Source organism: Protopterus annectens, chromosome 16.part0, assembly GCF_019279795.1.
Source record: "Protopterus annectens isolate FY-2018-M chromosome 16.part0, PAN1.0, whole genome shotgun sequence".
NCBI classification, from domain to species: domain Eukaryota; kingdom Metazoa; phylum Chordata; order Ceratodontiformes; family Protopteridae; genus Protopterus; species Protopterus annectens.
The window spans coordinates 41,770,474-41,786,808 of NC_056750.1; positions in this window are offsets into that span (position 1 = coordinate 41,770,474).

A 16,335-nucleotide genomic window follows, 5' to 3' on the forward strand; every position below is an offset into this window, starting at 1 on the left:
AAGGATAGTGAATCCCAGTTTTCCCCAGTATGTGAGGCAGGTCCCAACAGTGTAAGAGTATGAATAGCTGGGTGCAAGACTAGGATATAGGTGACATCATGGGGGGGGGGGTCAGGCATACTGTAAGCAGATTGGAGCCCTGTGGCCCAGGATTGCTCCTAGTTTAGCACAGCTAAGCTAGGGGGTGTGCCTGAACCTGCCTAGCACTCTTTATGATGCCTATGCGGGTGTGCGCACTGCGCACTGGGTTTTATAGGAAGAAAATAAAAGTTAAACCAGGAAATAGCAGCAGTGTGCACATTTGAGCACTCTGTTTGCGCGGCGCGCACATGAACTTAAACAAGAAGGCAATGGGAAGGGAAAACAGCAGGAGGAGATTTTCTCCCCGGGTCTCTGCTGAAAATGAGCCAAAAGCTCAGCCAGACTAACCCAGTTAACAAATGAAAAATAAATAATAAAATAAATAAATAACTAGCTTATCTGGCAGGTGAAATGTATCAGAATCAGCCAATTACACAGACAGCAGACCAGCCCAGCCCAGAACACTACTATAAACTAAGCAAACACCTTCCCCTCTGGTTTTTCCCAAACTCTTCACCACCGGTGTATACAAGCAGGGAAATTTTAACAAACAAACCTACAAAATGAGAAGGTCTGCAGCAGGCAACACAGAACAACATGTGCAAGAAGCTGAGGGTGGTGTGGATGTGAATGCTGCCGAACAACCCACAGTGCGGAGACAGAGAAGAGTGTACAGACCCAGGGTAACCTACCAGGGGCTACATGAGCTGGAGATAGTGGAGCGCTATAGGGTGGACAGAGACCTCCTACAGCAAATTGTTGAGCTGTGCCGGCCACACCTGACACACCAAACTGGCCGAAGGGAACCCATCCCAGTGGATACCAAGGTATGTGTAGGCCTAGGTATACTAGCCACAGGTACCTCCCAAAGCACAACTGGGGATAACATGGGGATCTCACAGGCATCGGCATCTGGAGTATTCCGCCAGTTCCTGGATGCCATATCAGCACATGCCACTGAGCACGCATATTTCCTCAACACCCGTGAGGTGTTGGCAAGCAATATGCGTCTCTTCCACCAAATAGCAGAATACCCTGTGGTAGTGGGTGCTATAGACTGCACGCACATACACATCAAAGCACCACTCAGTGAGCAGGGTAGGGCCTACATCAACCACAGGGGCATCACTTCAATCAACTGCCAGGTCGTTTGTGATGCCCAGGGCATTATAATGAATGTGTGCTGGTTGCCCTGGAAGCTATGACAATTCCCACATATGGCATCTGACGCAGCTGTACCAGAGATTTGCCAATGGGGACATCCCCTATGGTCACCTAGTGGGGGATGCTGGGTACACATTGGAGCCGTGGCTGATGACACCCATCAGAAATGCACACACACCTGAACAACAACACTATAATGAGGCACACGCACAGGCCAGACCTATAACAGAGCATGTGTTTGGGATGCTCAGGTCACAGTTCTGGTGTCTGGACACATCTGATGGAGCCTTGTAGTATTCACCAGCTACATGTACCCAAATTGTTATGGTATGTGCTATGCTACACAATATGATCCTGTGGAAACAACTGCAGCAGGAACAGCATGGGGCAGGGCCACACAGCCCCCCATCAATGCCAAGGCCTGCAAAGGCAAAGAGTGACCCAGAGGAGGAACAGCCTGAGCCTGCCACAGTAAGCAGAAGGAGGCGTGCCCTGGCCTTGGCAAAGAGGCAATGCATAGCATATGCACTGACACAGTAGGGACACAGGGAATGACACATCTCTCTGACTCGCACATACAGTAAAAGGGATGCCAAATATGACACTACCTGTGCTCAACCATGTATAGGGAGTGTACGACGTGCATCCAACATAGGCAGCCCTCCAGCACCATCCACAAGTCTGGCACACCCGCAAGATAAGTCAATCAGCCTACCAATTGCCAAATGTAGTAGAATGTGTTGTCACCTGTAGCTATGGTATGGATGTGGGCATGCAAGGGAATTTGGTGGCTGAATGTTATGGCAGTAGACAGTAGACACCCATAGTGGCAGCATGGCATCTGTAACACATACTGGAGTCACCATAGTAGCCAGTGCTACACAGGGTGACAAAACCCACTGCAGGAAATGTGCTGTGCGACATGTGTGTCCATATGGCGCACACATGCCAGTCAGGATAGTTCACATACCAAACAACAGTCTCAGCCAGCAGGACAGGTGTAGACAAAACCAAACAGAGCCTGTGCCATAGCCCAGAATGATGGCTATGGTTAACCCTCCCAGGCCTACACAGACTGGCCACAGCAGGCCAGGCAGTGGGATGTTAGTTCTGAAGGGTAGGAAGTCAGACAATAATATGTAGGGCAACCAAAGCCATGATCTGTAGTACACTGGTATGCCTCTAGTCAGCATGACAGTTAGCAATACAGAATGAAATGGAGTACCTGACATACCAGTATGGCCATAGCAAATGTGTACGTGTCACGTGTGCCCCCACATCCAACATAGTAATGTAAAAACAGTCAGGTGTACCCCCCAACCCTGTGTAGAAATGTAAAAATAGTCAGGTGTTCCCCCACAGCCTACATACTAATGTAATAACAGTCAGGTGTGCCCCCATGCCCGTGTAGAAATGTAGAAACAGTCAGGTGTGCCCCCCCTGCTATGCAGAAATGTAATAACAGTCAAAGACAAATGATCGATGGATACCCTGCAGAGACAACATGCTACCTGTTGGTGTACAACACAAAGGTCAGCACTACAGCACAAACTACCTGGACATGATCAACAAATTAAATACAGACGGCCATACTGGGCATGCTCACATACTTAGAGAAATGAAGGCAATGTTAGTTTACAACATACTGAAAGGTCATACTGGGCATGCTCACACAAACACATGAAGGCCATGACTGCAAACACCAATGGACCAGATATATCTGGCATTTGCAGTTGTTAGTGCAGACACTTGTCAGTATGCACCACTCATGCCTTGCACACACAGTGGATAGGAATACAGACATATATGTCAGGACAACACACTAAAATAAGCCAAAGGTAGATGTACATAGATGTGTGGAAGAGGGTCACTGTGACAAGGAGCCATCCAGGCCTGTCCCACCCAGCACACAGCCAAAGGGCCCCAAACACATGAGGTGCAAATGTCACCCACTGCAGATACTAGCCACCAGTATCTGTCAGCATTACAGACTATGTAGTGCATGTACCAGCTGTGCAACATGACTGTACAAGGAAGTAGTCATCTAGTAGCTGTATACACGTACCTGTGACATATGACCCCGTGTGTGCCCGCATATGGTGTGTCAACCCCTAGATGAATGGGTTATGGCCCATGCACACACCGCCCTCCCTATAGCCCTACTATGACAAGCCTGCTGAGGTCATCCAATGTGAAATACACCTTTGGGAGAGCTGTAGCCCAGTACTCTCCGTAGCGTGCCCTGTAACTGCGTACTGCTGTAGTGTGATAAAGTAATTAGGTAGGTGTTCTAACCCCAAACCTGGCAACTGTGTGTGTGTGTGTGTGTGTGTGTCTGTCTGTCTCTGACTGAGTATAGAACAATGCTTTTTAGAGTACTCACACTCCTTATAATTCATATACTCAACTTTGGCAAGGCTGCTGATGTCATCCACCTAGAAATACACCTCTGGGAAGGTTGCAACCCAGTAATCTCTGTAGCATGTCCTGTAACTGTGCACTACTGTAGTGTGATAAAGTAGGTAGGTGTTCTAACCCCAGACCTGGCAACTCTGTGTGTCTGTCTGTCTCTGCATGAGTAGAGAACAATGCTTTTTAGAGTACTCACACTCCTTACAATTCATATACTCAACTTTGGTAAGGCTGCTGATGTCACCCACCTAGAAATACACCTCTGGGAAGGTTGTAACCCAGTAATCTCTGTAGCATGTCCTGTAACTGTGTACTGCTGTAGTGTGATAAAGTAGTTAGGTAGGTGTTCTCACCCCAGACCTGGCAAGTGTATGTGTGTGTGTGTGTGTGTGTGTGTGTGTGTGTGTGTGTGTGTGTGTGTGTGTGTGTGTGTGTGTGTGTGTGTGTGTGTGTGTGTGTGTCCGTCTGTCTCTGACTGAACAGAGAACAATGCTTTTTAGAGTACTCCCACTCCTTACAATTCATATACTCAACTTTGGCAAAGCTGCTGATGTCACCCACCTAGAAATACACCTCTGGGAAGATTGTAACCCACTAATCTCTGTAGCACATCCTGTAACCGTCTACTGCTGTAGTGTGATGAAGTAGTTAGGTAGGTGTTCTAACCCTAGAAGTTCTAAAGTGGAAAGTGCATCGGACACTGATATCCTTCAGAAGGGGCTCACGGAAACAGATAGCTGGTGCCAGAGCCATGGCCTGAAGTTAAACGCTACAAAATGTATAGTCATACCCTTCGGGAAAAACAAGGTAACCCCAAGCTACAATATAGGTGGCAATCCACTAAGCACAGAATAGGTTATCAGGGACCTGGGGACCCAGGTTGACAGTAGCCTTTCTTTTGACACTCACGTTGCTAAAGTGGTTAGAAAGAACTTCTACATTGCCCACCTGATCATGAAGGGATTCACATCCAGATCTAGTGAGGTAATTGTTCCCCTGTACTCTTCACTTATCAGACCAATGATCGAGTACAATGCCCCATTCGGGATGTATCTCACCCGACATCTGCAGCAATTGGAGAGACCCCAAAAGTTCCTCACCAAAAGGATAAAGGGACTCCAAAATCTGTCATATGCTGCCAGATTGAAGAAACTCCAGCTCTATTCAGTCACATACCGTCTACTCAGAGGTGACATGTGCCTGACATACAAGGCCATGTCCAACCCGGAATTAATGGACATGCTCCACCTCAAAAAATCCAAATCCACCAAAACCACTAGAGCAAGCGACTTAAACCTCAGCACGAATATAAATAGGACATGCTGGAGGGATAGATTTATCACTCAGAGACTCCCTATGCTGTGGAATAAAATCCCGGTCCATGTGAGGCAGAGCACCTCGCTGGCTCTGTTCAAGAGAAATCTTGACCTGTGGATGGGAGATCGTAGGTTTACCCCGGGAATCATCTCTGTGTCACTGCTGGACAGAGGCACAACAAACTAATGGGTACAGTATTTTTTCATATAAGGGGTGGCGTAAGCCACAAAACTTTGGGCTAGGCTTATAAATGCCTTAGGGCAGATAGCCTAGTATAAACCTATGAACCTATGAACCTATGAACCCCAGACCTGGCAACTCTGTGTGTGTGCCCCTCTGTCTCTGACTGAGTAGAGAACAATGCTTTTTAGAGTACTTACAATTCATATACTCAACTTTGGCAAGGCTGCTGATGTCACCCACCTAGAAATACACCTCTGGGAACATTGTAGCCCAGTAATTTCTGTAGTGTGTCCAGTAACTGCATACTGCTGGAGTGTGATTTAGAACTATGGTAGGGTTCCATCCCCAACCATGGCAATTCTGGATGTTTTGTGTGTGTTTCAATGTCTGTGTACAGAGCAATGCATTATAGGCTAGTCACCCGCATTACATTAGAAATGCCCCACTTTGGCAATCCAGCTGATGTCATTCATTGTGAAATACACCTTTGGGGAAGGAGTTCTCTAGTAATCCCTGTGGTGCATCCTATAACAGCTACATGCTTTAGTGTGATATAGACCTCGGCCATGTGTTCTATACCCACACATATTGGTTGTGGATGTTTTGTGTGTGTCTCACTGTCTTTGTACGGAGTAATGCATTTTAGGCTACTCACCCGCAGTACATATGAAATGCCCTACTTTGGTAATCCTGCTGATGTCATTCATTGTGAAATAGACCCTTGGGGAAGGAGTACTCCAGTAATATCCATGGTGTGTATTATAACTGTGTAGTGCTGTAGTGTAATAAACTAGTTAGGTAGGGGTTCTACTCCCACACATGACAGGTGTGTGTGTGTGTGTGTGTGTGTGTGTGTGTGTGTGTGTGTGTGTGTGTGTGTGTGTGTGTGTTTGTAACTTGTGTCCTGTGTAGAGGTGGTTGTGAGAGTGTAACACCTGTGGCCAATGTGGAGCGGGCTTTGCATATTTCTTATATGGTGGCCCTACGATATATCACAATGTCAACCGTACTGAGATAACAGATGTAAAATAGCTGAGAGGCTGGGGTGCAAAGCCATACCCATACATGTGACATCAAGGCCAGACAATCACAGTTAGCAAACCCAGTATTACCAAGAGCACACTATTAACCCATGTATCATACACACACATGCCTAGGCAACAACCAATATGTGGGTAGTACACTGCATATTGGCCACCAATAGTAACTATTGAGTGATAGCAGTGGACTATAGAGGGCATGTCACCCTGCCCATCTGTACAATATGCATGTACATGCAGACAGTGCACCACCCCTATGTTCCCCAGTGGACACCTGCACCACCTGTGGTGCCTTCATATGTGACCCACAACAGACATACCCTGCCTGACAACAAGCCCTGTATGGACATATGCCACTGACACCAGGGAATGCTATTAGCATGCTATCAATGTAGGTGCAGGGTAAACACAAGTGGGCAAGACTGGCACATCTGATGATAATCTGTGTTCACAACATGGGCCATACACCCCAGGTACAGTTCCACATGTCACTGTACATGCATGTGGGAAGTGTGCACATCCTAGACACCATCCATGTCATGGAGTAAGGAACACATACATGGCAGGGGATGCACAGCATTGGCCACACACAATAGCCACCTAGGTGACTGGATGGGGGAATACAATACCCACCAGTGTGGGCAAATGCAGAAATGACAGCCCTGAGCCACAATGCAAACCATTGTCATGTGGCCTGATGCCAAGGTATACCCATCACCTACCCTTGTATAGCCTGCTGGCACAGTTGACCACCACACACCCATGCAGACATGCACCCATGCATGTCAGTACTGGCACACAGTGTGTTCATGTGTGTGTTGTATGGTCTGTATGTCCACATCCACACTCACTACAACCTGCCTGGGCATACTAAAGCATGCTGTCTGATGTCTGACACCTCCTCATAATCTTTGCCCATACGACCTACGTATGACCCTTGTGGTGCATATGATACCTGCACATTGATGTGTTGCGGCAATCCCACTAGTAATGAGTTGTACTCCTGGCCCTGCCAAGTGTATCGATGTGTGTGCGTCCCTGAGAGAGTGTGGCTGTGTTGACACTGGCACCTGTTCATGTGCAGGCATGTGTACGTCACCTACCGTATATCTACCATATCCCTATTGCAGATGTAACTCACCATCACATATGTGTTCTGAGTGCTCCACAGCAGGTAACCCATGTGGCGCATCCAATAATTGCATCAAACTGTGATAGCACTACATAGTTGTCAGAGGTTTGATACCCTGTGCTGATAGGTGTGTGACACAAACATGCTTCAGTTTTACTCTCCCACCCCTCCCTGGCATGTATTTGCCTCTGTCTACCTCCCCCACTCCCTCTCTACTGGATGTGGAGACCCATACCTGCTTTGCTTAGGCAGCAGCATGTGTATTTTAAGTGATGCTCATGATCAGCTAATGGCCTCTGCACGAATTGCAGCACTCCCCTAGCTGATTGCATGTGGATCAGCTGTGGTAACATTCCCATAGCCAGTTTCATGGAAACACACTCCAATATCTAGGAACATCATGGTGGTGTTGGCTCTTTTTATTCACTTTGAGCAGGAACTAGATCTGTTATTTGGCAAACAGCATCTCAGATGGATTGGGGATGTACCTCTAACAACATACACTGTGGAAAGAGGGCAACAAACAGGATGGGGATGTGCCTGATCTGACTACAGACTGTAAGTGCTGCTATACTGCATTTGGAGTAGTGTTGGTTTAACAGTGTTTGGATATGGCTGTTGTACATGTCGCAATACCTGCCATGTCAGTTCCATGTATATGAGGAATCCCTGTCCGCGGGGTCATCTGCAGACTGGGCAGTGTTGTGCCTTTGGTTTCATGTGTTAGCCACAGAGCATCTATCTGTGGAATGCAGAAGGTAGTGTGAAGATTGCAGTCTGCAGATGGTGAAGGCCATGACAGTTACTGACCTCATATCCCTCATAGAACATATGTTGCAACAAACCCCGTTACAGTTGTAAATGTATGAGGTTATCACAGCAACATGTCTATATTGGCTCTGTGTATGTGCTGTCAGCCACACCTCTGTCAACCTTTGTATATATGTCGTGCATGAAGTGGTGCATATGTGCTGTACACCATAAATAGTGTCATCATATCTGATAACAAGCCGGTGATATATCAGACTGCTACACATGTTATGTACAGTAGGGGTTATATTTCATGACATAACCTGGATATTCTGTGGATGTTTGTACAGTACTGAGGTTTGTGTAGTGATGGTGAATGTCGGCAGTGTGTGTATTGTTAATATGTACTTTAGCCTGTGTACAGACTGTGGCAGATGTCATTGTTCTAGTTCCCCTCCAATCTGATGTTACCTGCTGCCCCACTGTATGGTACTGTTTTGGCGTACATGTTTGTAGGGCCATACACACACATGTCCCATACCACAGACAGCCACCAGACCAAACTGTGTGGCAGCCCAGTATATGTAGGGTCATTCTGTGAGTGGCACATATGAGGATGGTGTAAAACAGATAGTCCATATACTGTAATATTATGCTAGCTTACCATATGTGGCTGAGGCTGTGTTCACATTGGTTGTGGTTATGCACTTTCACACAGGTGTATCTTACCCTGTGCTGTGACATGCCTGTTGAGCCTGCTATATATACAGATACATGTGCATTCCCCCATAGGAGATGTAGGCCAGTGTTGAGCCAGTCTGCCTGTAGCCTGCACAGTGCATTGTTACATGCCTAGCAGCTTAGTGTACTTACCCAGTGAGATGTCATGTGCAGATACTTTCCAGATGTACTGCTACCGGGCCTCCCTTAAAAGTCATGTATGTCAGACAGAGCAGTGGGATGCTGTACATATGTATGTCAATATCTAATGGGTGGTATGTGTCCATGGCACCCCTGTACCAGCAGTCATTATGTGTAAGGCCAGACAGGAGTGTGTGAATGCAAAACCTATGGTGGCAAATGTATACCAGTCGTTATGTGTTATATGCATCTACATGGCTGTCTACATCCATATTGTCAGGCCTGGTACACATGTTGTGCACTAAGGGATTATGTGTGTACCTCTGGACTGTACAGGGTGTGTCTGACGTTCCACATAATATTGGCCAATATCTCTGCTGCACTCCACAGGGGCATTACATGATAGCGGCAATACTTTACAAAGATTTCCTTAGGATGTCTGTCAGTAGCCAATGGCACACGTTATAAGCAGATGTCACCTTCCTCACACACCATGTCTGTGAAAACAATCCCAATGACAGTAGCAATAGTCTACTAATATATCTGCTATATATACCTGACATACGCTTGCACTATGGCTTTGGGACTATAGGGGCTGGGGTAGGGCTACACTCCATGTCCAGGACATATGGTGAAAATATATGTACATATACTTATCCAGATAGCCATATATATGATTACACATGTGTACTACTTCCAATTACTACTGTCATGGCACCCACCCACTATAAATCCCTACAGCATGTGGGCATGGTCCCTTTACATTTCCTGTGTGATGGACATCCTTCATGTGTGTGGGCATCAGTGTTACAGACAGCAGGTAGCAATACCTCTTACAGGAGAACCTGCACACTCAGGGCGGCCACATATTTGTAGGAGGATCGGGAACTACAGACAGACTGTGAGTAGAGTTGTGTTATGCTTTGTATAGTACTGGTGTTACAGGGTGTGTGTGTGTGTGTGTGTGTGTGTGTGTGTGTGTGTGTGTGTGTGTGTGTGTGTGTGTGTGTGTGTGTACATACTAGTTTACCTTGGAATGCAGTCTGTCTGCATAGCTCACTACTGTGGGCCTACCCTCTTGCTGGACAGAAGTATGCCTATCATCTGTTGTCCGTCCAAAACACAGGTCCTGTGTGAGATATTACACTGGCAGTGTGTGTGTGTGTTGAGTGCTATCAGTACATGACTACATCCATTTCTGTTTCTAGCCTCAATTCCCTGACTAAGGGTATGTTGCAGACTATCCTGTAACACCCGCAACTAGATTAGTGTATGGCAACAATGTTCCGCATATGTGCCTGTGTTCCAGCATCTGTCCTCCATCTATATACCAAGCTTTGCACATTTGTCATGCTGTTGGGGTTGTTCTGTAGTGGGCTGTGAGTATATCACACTGCCATTGCTGCCATTAGTCCACTGCTGTTGTATCCCCCACACATACAGGGGGGCTGGGGCCATATATGTGTGGGCATCACCCACACAATACATGTGTGCCCTTATGCACTCCAGCGGCCAGTGTATGTAACAGTGGTATATGGCCCTGTATTACTGAGTCTAGGTGGGGAGCACCTAAATGACCTAAGCTGTTACAAAATGCGGGGATATCAGGGGTGAGCTGCCGCAAGGTATCTGGATGTACAGTACCATATACTTCACTTATAGCTACATTACTTACCTGAATTGGGGTACTGCAAGCCTACTGCCACCTGCCATCATGACTGTTCTGTTTGTCAGTGTGCTCCAGATGGTGTCAGTTATGCCTTGTTATGTAACAGTTACAACCCATTTGATCACATAACGTCTTTACCACCCACTGTGTTTGTACAGAGTGTAGACAGAGGCTGCTGAACTACACACCTGCAGTACATACTGTTGATTGTTTGGTATCCTGTGGCCCAGTCCGTCTTCACTATTGTACAATTTGAAGGGCTTGGCCTGGACAGCAAATGTTGTGAACCTTTCCAGACTACTGTATTAGTGTAACTGTTTCACAGTTGCAGTACTCTGTTTATATGGTTGTCAGTGTCTGAACAGCTATATGACATGGCATATGCAACTGTAATAGTACACAATTAAAGGTTTCCAATTTCTGCAAACCTGTGTGTGGTGTCTTTCCTATGATCTCTCTATGGGTATTTGTTGCAGGCAACGATTGACGTTTGTATGGGTGGCCCATACAGTGTCCAGTTGCTCAGGTGCTATCTGTAGGCATAGTGGCTGTTCCATATTGTGTGCAACTTTTACATATGTATCTTACTGTACATATTTCTGTGTGTGTATGTGTAGTCATATGTATATGTATATATATATATATATATATATATATATATATATATATATATATAGATAGATAGATAGATATATATCTGCATATCTGTGTCTATGTATCTGTAATCCAGGGGATGTTACTGGCTTCCACATATTACATTTCCTATGGATGGCAGGCTGTACTTGGTAGTGTATTGTAGGGCACACGTTTTTGGCTGAGGGGGGTGGATGCCTATTCGTATGAGACTTATAGTATGTGGGGCCTCTCAAACCCATTAATGGTGCATGTGGACATATGTGTATTTGTTAACATGCCATTGCTATCTACAGATGTATGGCCATACATACCTATATAGATATATATATATCTGCTAACGTATATATAACTATGTAAATATATATACCTGCATACATATATATCTGCGTACACATATGTAATGTGCTGTGTATATGTAGACATATAGGTGTAGACACATATATGTGTCCATTTAGGCATATGCATGTATATATGTGCATATATATATATATATATATATATATATATATATATATATATATATATATTCAGAACAAATTGGCTCCCCACCTAAGCACCATGTTCAATAATAGCCTCACATCAGGTTTTGTGCCCACTGAATGGTGCACAGCAACAGTTATCCCACTCCACAAAGGGGGAGCCACCACTGATCCCGGGAACTATCACCCTATTAGAGTGATAAGCCTGGTCTGCAAGGCCATGGAACGTATCATCATGGAACTCATAAACAAAGACATTGGTAACCACCAAAATCTGGATCCCAGCCAGTTTGAGTTTGTGAAAGGCAGATCATGCCTCCTGAACCTGATCGACTTCTTTGATGCAGTCACCAAAGCCGTAGATGAGGGCAAGGTGGTTCACACAGCCTATCTTGACCTCACCAAGGCTTTCGACACCAACTGGCTCACTGACAGAACCCGCACTGTAAAAGTAGCAGACTCCAAATCTGACCTCAAACCAGTGACAAGTGGAGTACCACAGGGTTCAGTCCTGGGACCTCTCCTGTTTGGTATCTACTTCTATGAAGTACAGGTTAACACAGAAGGCCTCTGGCTAACGAAGTTTGCAGATGACTGCAAACTAGGAGCCATAGTCAAGTCCTCAAATGATGTGGACATCCTACAGAAGGGCCTCGCTGAGACAGATGCCTGGTGTCAGAACCATGGCCTCAAGCTCAATGCCAAAAAGTGCAGTGTCATCCCCTTTGGTAAAAACTATATATATATCTATATATATATATATATATATATATATATATATATATATATATATATATATATATGTGTGTGTGTGTGTGTATGTATATATATAAAACTAAACAGATATATATACCTCACTCTCTCCATGCATGCATCTATACATATATGTCTACATATATATGTCAGAATATATATATATATATATATATATATATATATATATATATATATATATATGTACACACATAACTAAATATGTAAAACCCCATATATATATATATATATATATATATATATATATATATATATATAAACATATTGATCTATCTATATACAATTTATGTTGTGATGATTTGTGAGTCATATATATATATATATATATATATATATATATATATATATATATATATATATATATATATATGTATATACACACACACATATAGCTGTCTGTCTAGATTTACCGCTATATATCTGTCCAAATGACCATGCATGTTCAGCTCATATTTTGGGCCTGTACCTCATTCTCTTGGCAACTGACAAGGATGATTGCAGCACTGAAGTTAGTAAATAGTGCTGACACGTTTGTGTTTCAGACTTCATGTCCTTCTACACGTGTGTTCTAATACATATAACTGTGTAACTAGCAACGTTTTAAGTGTATTACAGCAGTATTTGACATATATCCCTATGTGTACCCACATGTTCACACACTCTGTCCAGACTTCTTGCATTAACAGCTTGTGTGGTATGATATTACTACATTTCCTGTACTGTTGACTGATTGTGCTGGATGATATGTTTGTAAAGACATCAAGGTTATGTATATCTGCCATGGTTTAGTGGTAAATCACTTTGTGTATGGTGTGCAGGGTCCTGGGTTCAAGACTTGCAAAGTTTTTTTTTTTGTTGCTGGGCAGAACACCGGTGGTTGGATACTGAGTGATTAAGGCACTTTAAAGCAATTGTAAGCGGGTTTGTGCGGAGCTAAGCACTGCTAACTTCCAGTTACAGTGTCCTACACTCAGTTAGCTGCTATATTGCTTAACCTGTGTAGGCACTGCTTACACCCACACAAACACACTTAAACCTGCTTACTGCTGCTTAAAAGTTTGTACTGCTGCTTACCCCGTGCTAATTTCTTTAAAAGAAAAGAAAAAAGGGTTGATAGAAAATGGTGAAAAAGGGGCACAAAGAAGGTAAGACAGTAGGGGAAATAGCTAGGCATGTGCAGGAAGGGTGTAGGAAAGGTCCATAGCTTCCCATTTCTTCTGCAGCAACAGCTGTGCATATACACTGAATTTGGAGGTAGATTTGGACCCTCAAACCCCTGGGAGTGGGGTGAGGACAACATAAATTCATTGTGATGCTAATTAGACCATATTACATGTATCCAGTGAACACGTGTGCAAAATGGACAGCTATGTATGGGGAGAGATTTGTTTGTGGGAACAGATTGCCCTTTTTGTTTTTTTTCAGGTGAGAGTGGGATGTTGGGGAAGGGTAGTAGGTATATTTGGGGAGATAGGTTGGGTAGGTTAACAGACAAGACACACAAGACGCATACAGGGGGCGGTATATGACACATTTGGGGGGGTAAACACATTGATGGGGAGGGGTGTTGGGATATCGGAAGCCCACAAGCCCCCTAGTGGTAACAGTGGGACTGAGGTCCCCACCTATGGCCAGTCACCACTGCACCTTCACAGCTCCAAAGGTGGCTGTGCTGGGGGGCTGAGCTGCAGAGCCAGCCTGACTCTCTAATTGTGACACGCGGCCCTCAAGCTGGTGTAGAAGATCACCAAACTCCTCACTGATCACTCTACACACCATGACCCTGACCTGGCGATGGGTGACAGGTGCCAGTCTGTGTCCACTCCCAGGGGGTCAAGCCCCATCCCCTGAGGCAGTTCCACCTGAAGGTGGTGCAGGACCAACAGACAGGGAGATATGGGGTTGGGCCCCAGACATGCTGGTGCCCGGTGCCTCGGCCAGCTGAGGTGGGACAGATGAGTCCACTGGGACCGGCCTTCCCAAGCATGCTATAGTGTGTAAATTTCAACATCATATATGGGTTAGTAATAGTCAATACATTCCAGGGTTAGGTAATACAGCATGCATAGATATTCCCATTAACCCAGACACCAGATACGGAACAGTTGCATAGCAAACAGAACACATGCATATATGGGACCACAGTGATAATAAGAACAGCATGCAGGTACATTGATGGCACCATGCCTACAATGTTGGAATAATTCAATATGGCACATGCATTGGAACCATTAGAATATTTATCAAATGATTGGCCATTATCAGAGTCAGTACATACCAGTTGGGGTGGGTATGTTGATTATTGTTAGAGATAAGGTGAGGGAGAGAAAGATGCTAATTAACAAGTAGAATATTCCTGAACTCAATATTACTTTCCTAATCATTGCTGTTATCTGTACCTTACAAGTCTTACTACACTACCCTATAGACCTATACTGGACACTGATATGGCTATCAACATCATTACACATGAACCGATTTTATCTGCAGTATACACCTCTTACCTGGTATACCTGTGGAGGGAATGTTTGTTAACACTGACTGTTTGTACACATATGCCCGGATTCCAGGTTGATGTTTTGCACTGTGCTATCCAACTCTTTCTGCACAGACTCTGGCCATGTGTTGACCACATGCTGGTGTGCCTGGACATATCTAGAATATTGCCCTCTTCCACCTTTAGTGATCTGACACACAAATATACATGATTTCCTACACAGTTATATTATGTAGCACAGTGTGGGTGACAGTGACCAGTGATACTTTCTTATTCGGAGAAACTGCAACACTCATAATCCCCTACAATACCAGGGTGGACAGTACCAGTACAGGTTATATTGGTCTGTATTTATCAGCACATTGTTTGTATCCAACGTACCTGTGGGAGCAATGTTTGGTAGCACTACCTGACTGTTGCCACACAAAGTTCCGGATTACACATTAGTATTCTGCAATTACTACTCATTCTGTTACTGTACACACTCTGACCACAGCTTAACAAGTTGGGGTGTAAATGGGACATACATGGCTTCTTAGTCACATAAGGTATTGGGGAGTTGCTAGTGTACCAGATGTTTGTCATAGATGTGCGTCAATCAGTTGTATTTCCTGTTTGCTGCCTATACGTCTGGGATCATCCCACTGATTTCTCAGGGAGACAGGTTGATAGGCAATAGATATGGGCCACTTTAATAGACATTCTGGGCATATCTGTACAGTTGTGGGGTATGATTCTGTATGCAGACTACTACCACTGGCAGGATTTGAACCGTGGCTGTGTTTGCCAAAAGAACACTTCACATCTCAATTACATGTGCTATTCAGTTTTTGTTGTCTGCATTTTTCCTGTTTACTGTTTATGTGTCTCTCAGTTGTACTAAATGGCCTCTGGGGATTACACCTGTCATATACAGGGATTCCTACACATTCGATTTATGGTGCATGGTGTGGGCAACAGTACTATTACATGATTGCAAATCTACATTACCATATGATACCAGAATATAGATATTTAGTCCAGCAGTTGGACCTGTTTTGTCAGGGTATTACACTTCTATTGCCATACTAATATTAGACTCTTCCTGCCATATTCTCTAGTGTATGCAGTACTTGCCTTGAACATTACAGGTTTTATACTAGCAATTACTTTACTACTACTTTTATTTGTATTTCCTATGACAGTAAAAGCATGAGTATTACTGACTTGCCTCGTGTTGCAATAGTGCCAGGCAGCTGATGTGGGCCTCCTGGTTCATGGCCCACTCCACTGCAGCTGTGGGAGACATAAGAGGAATATTTAGCCATACCTATCCATGATATACCTGAGATGGCAATTAT